General features: G+C 40.4%; 1 non-coding gene across 1 annotated transcript; it reads left to right on the top strand.

Moving 5' to 3' along the window:
* Nucleotides 1-3,311: 3,311 nt before the first annotated feature.
* Nucleotides 3,312-3,417, top strand: LOC120095810 (U6 spliceosomal RNA). The gene has a single exon (XR_005491574.1). It is a non-coding gene; the product is annotated as a U6 spliceosomal RNA (small nuclear RNA).
* Nucleotides 3,418-12,441: the final 9,024 nt, after the last annotated feature.

Below are 12,441 nucleotides of genomic sequence, written 5' to 3'. Positions count from 1 at the left end.
GAGAGAGAGAGAGAGAGAGAGAGAGAGAGAGAGAGAAAATGAACCTTGGACTATATTAAGATTGCTTTTACATAAGCATAGGGTTCTATGATTCGATACACAAAGATTTTTACTGACCGTCCATATTTTTTACAACAACAAGCAAAAGTATCTGTGGATGCTATCACCTCTTAATACTTTCCATGTTGCCAAGATGAAAATGAGCTGACACTTTATCTTGGTTCATAGACAACAGTTTGTCTATACCTAATCGATCAATGCCATCTCAGTTTGTCAGAAGGTAAGAAGCCTTCTGGGTGGTTACTTCATTTACACAGGAGGAGATGATCAGTTAGACTTATGCTCTCAGAGCTAATATGTCACCATGGTGCTATATGAGTATATTGGAAGGGTCATGAAGCTAGGTGTGACTAGAGGGTAGGTTTGAAAATAAACTGAGATGGACCAATGTCCATGGAATATTGGAACAGCTTAAGACTGTAGAACGGACAGCCACTCTATGTAACAATTCTAACTGCCCTGTCCAAAGCTCTTCCTGTTGGTTCTTTGACCGCTGGATACATCTGCTGCCTTTTCATCTTCTGTTTGGTGTCTGGTGAGACGTAGGGAATTGTTTCGGTGTCATAGTCCTCAAACTATTTCTTTGATCTTTGAAGTAATGCAAGGAGGTTTATGAGAATGAGCTCTGGGGTGCTCCCAGTCTTAGCTTTTCTTTGTAGTTTCCTCTCACTGAGGTACTTATGACAGGTAAGGCCAACGGACCTGAACTGTCCAATGTTTCCCTCCTTCTTCTTAGCATCCAGCCCGCAGTTTTATCACGCTACCAATTTGATTTTATCATTATTTTCCTGGCATGATTAGGCACTGCATAATTGGTTCATGAAAGATTCCCCTCCTCACCCAGTTTTGTTACGCAAGGCAGGATACAGGCTTATTAATTTACAGCTGGAGAAAAACTTGGCCCGAGACCGTGAGTTCACGCAGAAAAATGCTTGACAGTTCAGAAAGTTTTTTGGTGAATATAGAATCAGAGCTGGGCACGCTCAAGGGACTGTCCTGTCAAGTCATGGCAGCTTGATGAATCGTCTCTCTCTTCCCAAGAGATGCTTCTGTCCGAAGATCCGGAACATTCCCTGTCTGAGAACCCTCATGCCTGAGTGGATTAGCAGAGAGGTAGACACCATTCACTGTCTCACTGCTGGGCTGGCCCTTGCCACTTGAGTTTTGTGGTCACTATAGTTAATCCCTTTAACATCCTTTTGTAGCAGACTATACCTGACAAGTTTACAGATTATTTTTAATTAATTATAGTTTAGATTGACTACCTCGTACTGACATTTAGGGAAGCATTATAAAGTCATTTCAAAGCACGCCTCCAAATCTACCTGGAAAATACATTTCTTCTGGGCAAGCCTGAGTTTGCATTGACGGATCTTTCTTAATTCACTTGTTCACTCAGTCATTCAGTATTATTATTCTTGCTAGACACCAACAGAAGCAGTGAAATTATAAATATACGTAAATCTCCTTCTGGATTTGTAGTGTTCACACTCTGTTTCAGGGACAGAGTCAGAAAGCTAATAATTTCAGTCCTAAGTCACAACCAGAGATAGACAACTGGTTTTGCGGTGTGCAGGAATGGGTTGGGTGCTTGAAACTTCATTTGCTATGGAAGGTTTGCTGTGATCCACGCTTTTCTATGTGTTTCCCTGCTGTGTATTTTGAGATTAGGAACAGTAATGGCTGTAATGGTGGTGTTAGCCAGTACGTCATGAGCACCAGTCAAGGTCATGGCATTATCGCTCAGCTACTAATATATGTTACCTAATTAAATCTTTTTTTTATTCCTTTACATTTATTATTGGCCCTACTGTCCTTTGGGCCAATAAAATTTTTTAAAGCTTGGTTGTGGGATCATAGACTTCCCTTTCATTTTATGCGTCCCTCTTCTGGGTTCTCCTTTGCCTGGTCTTTCCTCATAGCGACATTGCCCTCCTTACTCAAGTGTTTTGACCCCCAATATTCTACCTTCATTTTACCTATATATAATCTGTGATTCCCTTTCCCTTAACATATCTCTCTCTCCAAAAAACTCCTTTCTGGTTTCCCAGTGATGTTATCACTCCATTCCTGATCCTGCATGCTGCAAGAATGATATGTAAGGCTAGAACTACTGGGCCACAACCGTTATGGAAACTCCTGGGCCACAGCTCTTATGGAGTAACTCACTGTATTCCGATTGTGTCTGAGGCCTGTTCTGTAGGAGGGAAGATCATGTCTTGTATTTAAACCCTGTCAGATGCCCAGAGCTCTGGAGATCACAGGCCCCAGGATAAAACCTGCCACTGTTATTTTGATAAGTGGCCATTTTATCAGCTTATCATCTAAATATGCTTATATCACAGAGCTGGCCTGTACTTAGTCTCTGTCAGAGAAGCTTCTTGGGCAGTGGAGCTCAGCCACCGGAAAGACGTATGACTGTCAAAATGGTGAGAGCAGAGACTGAGTGCTTTTCCTCCAAAAGGGGCATCTGTATTATTCCGAAGGCCTCAGGACCATTGTGGAAGCAGAGGAGAAGAGAGTGTAAGAACCAGAAGATAGGGAAGAGAGATGTGACTCTGTCTCCTGGGCACCACATGGCTAATAGACTGATGAACGTAAGTTGGTTTTAGTTACTGCACAGGACCTATATGAGATCAGTTGACCAAAATTCCAGCATAGATGGGACAGAAAATCACTAGGCCCATGATCCAGTAGATGGCCCATGTACATACAGAAAGCACTCTCTGGACTTAGTGTGTCAGAGAGAGAGAGAGAGAGAGAGAGAGAGAGAGAGAGAGAGAGAGAGAGAGAGAGAGAGAGAGAACAGTGCGAGGGGCATGTTGAAGGTACATAGGATAATTGAAAGTATGGTCTTATTTTATTTTGTGCATTATAAGATTGCAAATATAAAGATAAATTTGAAAATTATTAGTATTTGCTCATTATACAGAGTGATGGGCTTCATAATGATAGTTTCTTTCAAGTACTTTCATGTATTTTAACAGTATTACCCCCTTGCCTCCCTTCTCTTCTGTCCTCCACTAATCTCCTTTCCCCATTATTCTGCTTTCAAGTCATACATACATACTATACACATTCATACACGCCACAATACATAATGCTAATTTATACACATGCATACACATACACACATCACACATACATATACACATACACTCACACCACACACATATGCATACACATACTGATACACACACATACATGCACATACCAGAGAGAGAGAGAGAGAGAGAGGAGTATTTTTTATGGTGCTCGCTTTGGCAGCACATATACTAAAATTGGAACGATACAGAGAAGATTAGCATGGCCCCTGTGCAAGGATGACTCGCAAATTTGTGAAGCTTCCATATTTTTGAACACACAGGCTCAGTTTACATGTCAATGCTTTTTTTATTATAAATTAAAAGATAAATAACAAATGAAAAAAAGAGTATTTTTATGTATCTATATGTAATGTTGGATCTGCAAAGGAGACAAAACAGATGATATTTTTCTTTCAAACTGTACCACTCCTGAGTGTACACTAGGACTCTATGTCAACACAATCCTTCTGAACTACTCCTGGAAGATTTTTTTTTTTAAAATCTGTTTTATGGAGGAGAAAGCAGAAATGGTTAGGCACTTACCCAAAGCCATCCAGGTAGATTTTTGGTAGGATGATGGAACCTAAATAGATCCTACCATATCACTTGCCATCCACGACATTCCAAAGTGGAATTATGAGACCTGGAGGAACTCTCCTCTTTGAGTTGAAACTGTAGGTCATCTAACTTGAAACTCTCCGTTCTGTGACCCTGTGTGGGGAGGCAGGAACACTAAAATTATAGTGTGAATTTTAGTTATAAAAAAATCAAAGAATACTAGATAACCATATAGAAGTTCTGGCTAATGACAATTTTAAGAGGTATGTTAGATATACTTGCTGGTGGCTTAATGAATCTTGTAAGCACCTATGAGTCCTTGGAAAGACTGTGTTTTTTTGGGCACATAGAAGCAATTCTGAAAACAAATTACCTACCACTTATACACTCTGGCCATCATTGCTCCATGCTCCGGGCCTTGGCTGGACCACTCGTGTTTGCTTTTTCAATTTCCCCTAACCTAGTGATTCAATTCTGTCTCCGAAGCTAAGAGAATGCAATTGGCCTTCCTTTAAAGCAACTGGGACACACAGTGTGAAGAACTTTAATTGTATTTGAAGGACCCGACTTGTAAAAGCATTGTGGGTCTGTGAAGAACTTGCCAGAGGTTGTCATAGTTCCCCTGGGCCTTTATTTTTCATCGGTAAACATTTGCTGACTTTTCTTATTTATTTCATAGTATCCTGAATTGATAATTCTTCACCGCTGCTTCCAAAGGTCATCCATTATGCCCCGTTTCTCTATTTTCTATTTTTAAATGCCCTCTGTGCTGTCCTCTAGCTCATCTTTGATACTTTTCGCTCATCCCCTACCACAATAGGAGAAATGACACCTAGGTAAAGCTTGCTTGCTACTACTGGCAAAAAGAGACTCCACTATGTATGGATAAGATTGGAAAGGTACCAGAAGTCACCTTTCCCCTTCTGTTTTCCACCCCATGTCTGTCTTGAGGAATGGGGAGAGAGAAGGACCCCTATCCAAATATGAACAGCAAGGCAGCACAGAGCAATGACTCTGGTCCTTACTGATATGGAACACACACAAGATCGGAAGGCACCTATATGGGTTTCCGCATCCTCTGGGAAGATCAGTTCTCTGTATACAGCCTAGCAATGGGAAACCATGGCATGGCATTCTTATGGTTCCATCATGTTCTCAGATCTCCCACATGGAAAAAATGTATAGACAAGAAGATTCAGTCACATTACCCTCTTCCACCCTGGATCACAACCCACTCGACAAATGCAGGGTAGAAGGGAAGAATGTTTGCCTTCTACCCACTCTTGCTAAGTAGGATCCAGACCTGTAGGAGGGGGAGGCAGGGAACAAGTCTTTCTCCTTTTCTGAGCCTGAACTGATGTCAGCAAAGACAACAGAAAAGACATTTTTCAAAGAAATTTGTCTAACTTTGGGGCTCTGTGGGAGTTTATTGATCCCAATTCCTTACATTTGAGAGGCAGGTTAGTGGTTCAGACCTCGCTCCTTCAGGCTGGTCATTATCAAAGCTTGTGGTCTTTAGATGACTCTGCATCTTGGCTTTTTCTGTCTGTTAAATTTGATCATTTTAGTTTCTTCTAGAATCTAAGCTTTTGTTAACATAAGCAACTCACTTAAAAGGCGGCCTGGCACATAGTAGTAGATAGTATTGTAACTTGTCTTTTATTTGAACTTTCCCCACTGACACTTACATATTATTCTTTATGATCACACCAACCTTGAGCTGTAGCGCCAGTCTGTGGGCAAGGAAATGACTTGCTCCAGCTATGTCTTCAAGCTCACACAGCTAAAAAAAGGCAGACAACATGGCAGCACGTGACCAACTCTGTCCAAGCAGTTTTACCATTGCCCTTCTCAATCCCAAACCTGGAAAACATGAGCAGTCATGTGAGAAGCATTTGCGAGCAGCTCACTGTTTAGCTGAGCACTGAGACTTCAGATTCCAAGTCAAGAGTCTTTGAAAGGAGTTAGAACGTTATTAAGTCACTGTGGACACACAAGAAACTATTAGATCGAGTTGTATTTCCAATAGGAGTAATACAATGTTTAAACACAAAGCTAAGTATTCTTTTCAAAAAATATTTTGTACATATATCCCAAAGCACTAGCCAGTTCTCTAGAGAAACAGAACCAGGAGAACTCACGTATATATTATAAAAGCTAATGTAGTCAATTGGCTTACACAACAGGAGGGGGGCTGTCCAACAATATCCACCTTCAATATTCAGAGAACACAGGAGTTGACCGGTTTGAGGAGCTAGGTGCAAATCCTGTACTGAAGGCCTAGGAGTTCCCTGAAAGGTGCTTAGTATTAAGTTCTCCATAAAGGACCGAAGATGCTGGGCTCTGATGTCAGCAGACTTTGGAGACAGCTATGTGTATGTTCACTCAGAGCTCTCTGGAGCTCTCAGGGTGCCTCCCTCTACCTTCCTTCCTTCCATACTGGCCTGCCTGTGGGATGGTGCTTAGCACATACTGGCCAAGCCTTCTCCCTCTATTCCTGTCACTATTCCATACTCTAAACACGCCCTCACAGACACAGTCACTGGTCCTAAACATCCTTGAGTCTAGTTGCTGATAACCAAGATCAATCAGCACATTGACCTATTTCCATGATGCAGATTCCAATAAACGTTTATAGATTAAGATGGAGAAAGATTCTTTGAACTCGATGAGTAGCCATTCTCCTTTTTTTTCTCCCTTAAAGCTACTCCAGGGGAAATATACATTTTTACATAACATTTTTAATTTTGTTCAGAATGAAAATAGGTTTATTGGGTCCCCCAGGAAAATGTATACTTTTGTAAATAAAATTATCTACAGCATTGATTATGAAATATCAATGAAATGAACAGAATTGAGCTTTAGTCATCAAGATGTTAATTTGGGATCATAAATAAATTCATTCCAAAAGTGGCTGAAGACTGGGAACTTGAACATAGCAGGGCTGGGTGTGAGGAAGGATGGGGATAATTCTTTGAAAGGAAACAAACTCTGAGAAGTGAAACCTTTGCAGATCTCTAGGGGACCTGATTCCGAGTCTCACTGGAAGATTTCTTTGTTTCCTAATGGAAGACTAGAATTTGTGGATTGTCTCATTTTAATTTTTTGACAAGACAAAGAATACCGCAGTCAGCCAACAAGATACTTTTCTTATTCCAAAATCAAGAAGAAACAGTTTTATTTTGTATGGGCACTTATATGAGTGTTCGGTCTGAATATATGTCTGTGTGTACTGCGTGTATGCCTGGTGCCCTCAGAGGCCAGCAGAGAATGTCAGATCCCCTGAGACTGCAAAGACAGGTGTTTGTAAGCAGCCCTGTGAGTGCAAGGAATTGAATGTATGTCCTCTAAAAGAAAAGACAGTGCTTTTAACTGGTGCACTCTCTCTCTAGTACTGGTAAGCAAAAATGTAAAGACTGAGGATTTACAGTAAAAAAAGTTTGGATAGTAAAATAAACAGGATCTCCAGTAACAGCTCTCATGAAGGCACTGACATCCTTGAAACCAAGTAGCATCACAACTCTCTCTAGAGTCAGGAGGCATAACATTGAATGCTAACTTAAAAGATGCCAATGCTGGTATCCCTTCTGGTAATCTGCCCTTCCTTTGTACCCCCTTCTCCTCTTCTTTCTTTTCAGATATCATAAGAATAAGAGAAATAATGTCACCATACTTCCTGATAACAGAGAATCTTGAATAGGGAAACAAAACAAAACAAAACAAAAAATACTGCATCTGTTGAGGCCTCATAGCATAGTGCCAGCTGAGCAAAGCTGGATGGTGACATTGACAAGCAGAAGATGTGTTCCACCTGAACAAGGCAGCGTCTCCTTGGCCCAAAGCCAGTCCGGAGCATGCATCTGTATCAGAAACCTTGCTCCTTCAAGCAAACAACGTAAAGTTTTATAGGTTGTACACGAAAACTCCCTGTTTTAAAACACTGACCACATGCTCGTATAAAGAAGCTATGTGACATGTACTAGATCAGTTATGTGTGATGTTAGTTACAGCAGTATCTCTCATGTCAGAAATCTCGGAAACATCTTAAATGTTTATTGTGGCAAGCAAAAAAAAAATGGAGAAAAAAAAAGAAAAAAAAAGTCACGCTGTGTAGATTTGGTGACAGATTTGCTAGGATAAAAAAGGAATAGGAATGGGTAGATCTTGATGATTGATGGAAAAACCTAAGATATTCTTATTCTGTTGTTGCATTTGGGTTGACACGTAGTTATATGTTTCCACGGAGTAATATAATATTTTGGTTCTTGTCTACATTTCATGATGATCAAATTAAGGTCATTGACCTATTATCTTAATGCTATCATTTCTTTGGTTGAGAACACTGAAGTTATTTTATTAGCTCTTTTTCTAGTTATTTTGAAATGTGCAGCACAGTACTGTTAAAAAGATCATCCTCTGCTCTTCGTAGGACCACAGGACATACTGTTCCTCTTCATCTTCAGTGCTAAACCTTCTTCCATTATCCTCAGACTCTACATTCTCCTAAGTCTATCAACCAACTTTTTTTTTCTTGAGATTCTATGTACAAGAGAGGCCAAACAGTAACTTGTTTTTCTCTCCCTCGCTTATCAAGGAGAGCTGGGCATGGTGGTGCATGCCTGTAATCCCAGAGCCCTGGAGGCTAAGACAAAAGGATTGCTATGATTTTGAGGTCAGCTTGGGCTAAATAGAAATACTCTGTCTCAGAGTCTCAAAGCAGACCAATGATTCATTACAATGAACATCTACAAATAAAGATGTGTGGAGAAAAAGGGGCATACTGTGGGACACACTGTGACACACTACAGCCTCCAGGAGAAGATGTTTTCTGTGCTTTGTTTTGTTTATTTTTTAATTCTGTTTTTTATTTTCTGTTTTTTGGGGAGAGGTTGCAAGGACAGAGAGTGGATGTGAAGGAATGAGGAGATGAGTGGGACTTGGGTGCATGATGCGAAACTCACAAAGAATCAGTAAGAAGTTTTTTAAAAGCTAGAAATACTGTTTCTAAGAACCACTGCCACCAGCATTACTACCACCAACAAAAGACAGTCTACAAAAAGAGGAAAACATTCAGAAACCATAGATTTGACAAGGAGTTAGTTCATATCTCTAATAGGATATAAGGGGAACTAAAAATACTCAATATCAGGAAACCAAATAGTCTAATTAAAAGTAGACTTCAGATATGAATGGATGCTTGCTAAAAAGAAGACATACGAATGCCCAACAGAGAGACGTTCAGCATCAATAATAATCACAGAGATGTATATTAAGACCTCCATGAAATTCATTTCACTTCAGTTATCATCAAAAAGTCCAAAGATAATTCATGTCCTGAATGAATTTCTATCCTTACCGCTTTTGATGATGAACCCTTATACTGTAAGTGAAATAAACCCTTTGCTTCCCAAGTTGCTTTGTTTATGCTGTTTTATCATAGCAACAGTAACCTGAGCCAAGGGAATCAAGATTTGTGGGTTTAGGTATTGTATGTCATAATATAGACGTAAACAAAAGAGGCAAAAGAAATCATGTTTGGTTGTGTTGTGTGCGGTTAGGCATCCTTTTGCTCATCGAACACTGGGCTCCAGAGACCTTAGAACAGAAACAAAGTAACTGCTGAGCCAAAGGATACTCGGGCTGGCTTTCTCTTGCCTCTCATGTTCTGTGGGTGAAACGAAGGCTCTTTAGTGTGCCCGACAGTTGGAGTTATGATCCTTGTGTGTCTTCACAGTCAGCGTATAACATGAACTCCAGCACCCTTGAGACACAGATTGGAAGAAGAGTCCTGCGCAGACCACTCAAGGTTCCTGAGCCTGCTTTCTTCTCTATAAAGCTAGAATCAGAGCATATATGACTTTGGGGTGAAGAAACACGGACATACACATGATCTTTCCTCCTTTTACTTTCTTGGTTCTGTGAATACTCATTGTTTTGAATACTTCTTGCCTTGCATGCTCCTTGCGAAGCAGAACTCAGCATTGTGCTTAGTCCAGCTCGGCCGAGCTCTGAGCAATTCAGAAATAGTGCTCGTTGGGCTCACCGAGAACAAAACAAAGACACCAGGTTACAAACAACTGCAGTTTGTGTGTGAGAGGTGTTGAGAAGAGCTGGATCTAGAAGAGGATGTGAGGAGGAAGTGTGCAGGGCTCACAATCCAGATCCTCCAGGGTGTCCAAGAATCTGAGTGGGCTAGGGTTCACCCGGAGGCTGTCCTGCAGGGGTAAGTTACAGATAATTGACTTAACTCTTACTGGCACACTTGCTTTCCCTCGCTGACTTATTTTACCTGCTTGTACTTGGAGGACTTTTCAGATATGAGTACAGCATCTGGGGCTGGGATCAAGAGCAGATTCAGATCATCATTCGACACATTCAAGCCTCAGGCTACATGTCTTTTTTCCAGACTTCAGAAATCTACCTAAAATCTAGCTTATTGGGTAATTTGTTTGTATTCCAAAGTTTCAGACAATCACATTAGACTTTTCATGAGTAGGAATTAAAACTTTTTTGTTTACTGCTTATTCCTGCAAGTCAACTGCAGGTTATGGATCCAGTAAATACTCACTGGGTGTTAAATTATCCCGAGAAATTAACAAGATTGGCAAGCTTATTAAGACTTCAGATCTCAGATCTTTTATGTTTAAAGCAAGGCATAATGTGTGTCTGTGTGTCTGAGAGAGAGAGAGAGAGAGAGAGAGAGAGAGAGAGAGAGAGAGAGAGAGAGAGAGAGAGAAAGAGAGAGAGAAACAGATAAAGATGAAGACATAATTATTCAGAATATGGATAAATTGGATGAATCAAAGGTTTCTAATACATGTGACCTTTACTGCCTAATAACTCATTTGGTTTGAGTGTGTATGAAGTGTTAGAAGTCAACATTTGGTGTTTCCTGTGATTGAAATAGACTCTGACATGCCTTCCTGGATACACAGGCCAGGGGGCTTATGCTTCTAGGCTCCTTTGCTGCCAGAATTTAGGATCCAGTTCCATTAATCAGATAACCTTGTTTTTTTGGGGGGGGTTCTGATGTCTTACCCTATAATGAATTAATCTTCTACCACTGTGCTGCCTGCCCAGCCTGCTAGATTTAAAACTTGAATTAAGCAGGCAGAGAAGCATCATAAAAGCAAGACTCTAGAATTGACAGACATGCTGATTTGTATTTAAGAACTGAATTCGGCAGGTAGGAAAGCATCATAGTAGCCAGATTCTAGAACTGACAGGCATGATGGTCTGGATTTAAGAACTGAATTAAGCAGGCAGAGAAGCATTGTAATAAGATTGTAGAGCTGACAGACGTGGTGACCCCTTCTTGGTGGCCAACTGTGAGAGTCAGAATAGCATCTCCTTTGGGTCTTTTGCCTTAGCAATGTGGCATTGGAATTAGCCCCAGGAACTAAGTCTCTTATCCTGTGTTCAGCAGCCTTTCCAAATAAAATAATTGTCTAAGCCACTGAACACAATGCTTCCTTGGTTTATAAAGCTACCGTAACAAAATACTGCAAACAGTATAGCTAAAAACAACACACGTTTCTCCTCACACAGTTCAGGGGTTGGCTATTAAAAAATAAGATTCCATTAAGGCCATGCTCCGTTTGACAGGCCGTGCAGGAATTTATCCTTTCTTCTTCCCAGTGTTTGGTATGTCTAGGCTTGACACTCTTATCATTGAAGGTTTTGCTTCTGTTGTCAAAGTGTGTTTTCCCTTTGGATGTCTTTGTGCTCACAAGGTGAACTTGTAAGGACATCGGTCACTGCATTTAAGGCCCGTACTAGTCACTTGCTGGAACTTCTTTTAAATTTTAACATCTTCAAGCCTCCACTACCAGAGAAAGTCTCATTCTGAGGTTCTGGCTGGACATGCGTTTTGAGGGGACACCATTTAAGACATGATATGGGGAAATGATTTGACAATGGTCACATTAATACCAACGAGCTCTGATATCTGAAATAGAAACTTCTTGGTCTACATAGACTCCGAGACTCTTAATGTTTCTGAACTCAAAGGAGGCTCCAGAAGAGTGATGTATTTGATATACTTTATTTAATTACTATTATCAACACCAAGCCAAAGTAATATGTAACCATGCAGAAAAACCCTATTGATACAAAAGTTCTTGTTATATCTCTCTGTGGGGAAAACAGTGGCCCTCTGGAAAACTTGACAGCTGTTTATTCAGTCTATTTTCTCATCCTCCTTGGCCCTCTTTCTGATAAGAACAGCTTCTTTTCACAAGCAATTAGTCCTTAACTTTTAATTTTATTCTTAATAGAAGAAACTTGCATGAAGAATTTTCTTTAAATTAGTTATTAATTAATCTAAGTTTGAATCATTGCAGAATTACTGAGGTAATTTGGACTAAGTGGTTATGATGAGGAAACACTTGATAAGTGCTAAGGTTTGGAAATTGTATGTGTGCATGAGTGCTGAGATGATGGAATCTTTAAGGAGTAGAGGATGGAAAGTGGTTTGGTCACTGGGGTCACCAGTTTTGTGGCAAGAAGCCAAGAGATCACATATTTTCCACAAACAGGAAACAGAGAATGAATAGAAAGGTGAGTGAAGCTACAAACTCTTTAAGCCCAACCTTAGTGACATACTTCCTCTACCAAACTTTACCTCATAAACATTACACAACTGTACCACCAATCAGGGACCATGTCTTGAGCCAACAGGGGACATTTCCTATTCAAACCACCACATCTGGTAAACATACATTACCTATTTTTTCCC

Source organism: Rattus norvegicus, chromosome 11 (assembly GCF_036323735.1).
Source record: "Rattus norvegicus strain BN/NHsdMcwi chromosome 11, GRCr8, whole genome shotgun sequence".
Classification (NCBI taxonomy): Eukaryota; Metazoa; Chordata; class Mammalia; order Rodentia; family Muridae; genus Rattus; species Rattus norvegicus.
The sequence above is the reverse complement of the archived record's forward strand: the minus strand, read 5'-3'. Positions and strand labels throughout refer to the sequence as shown.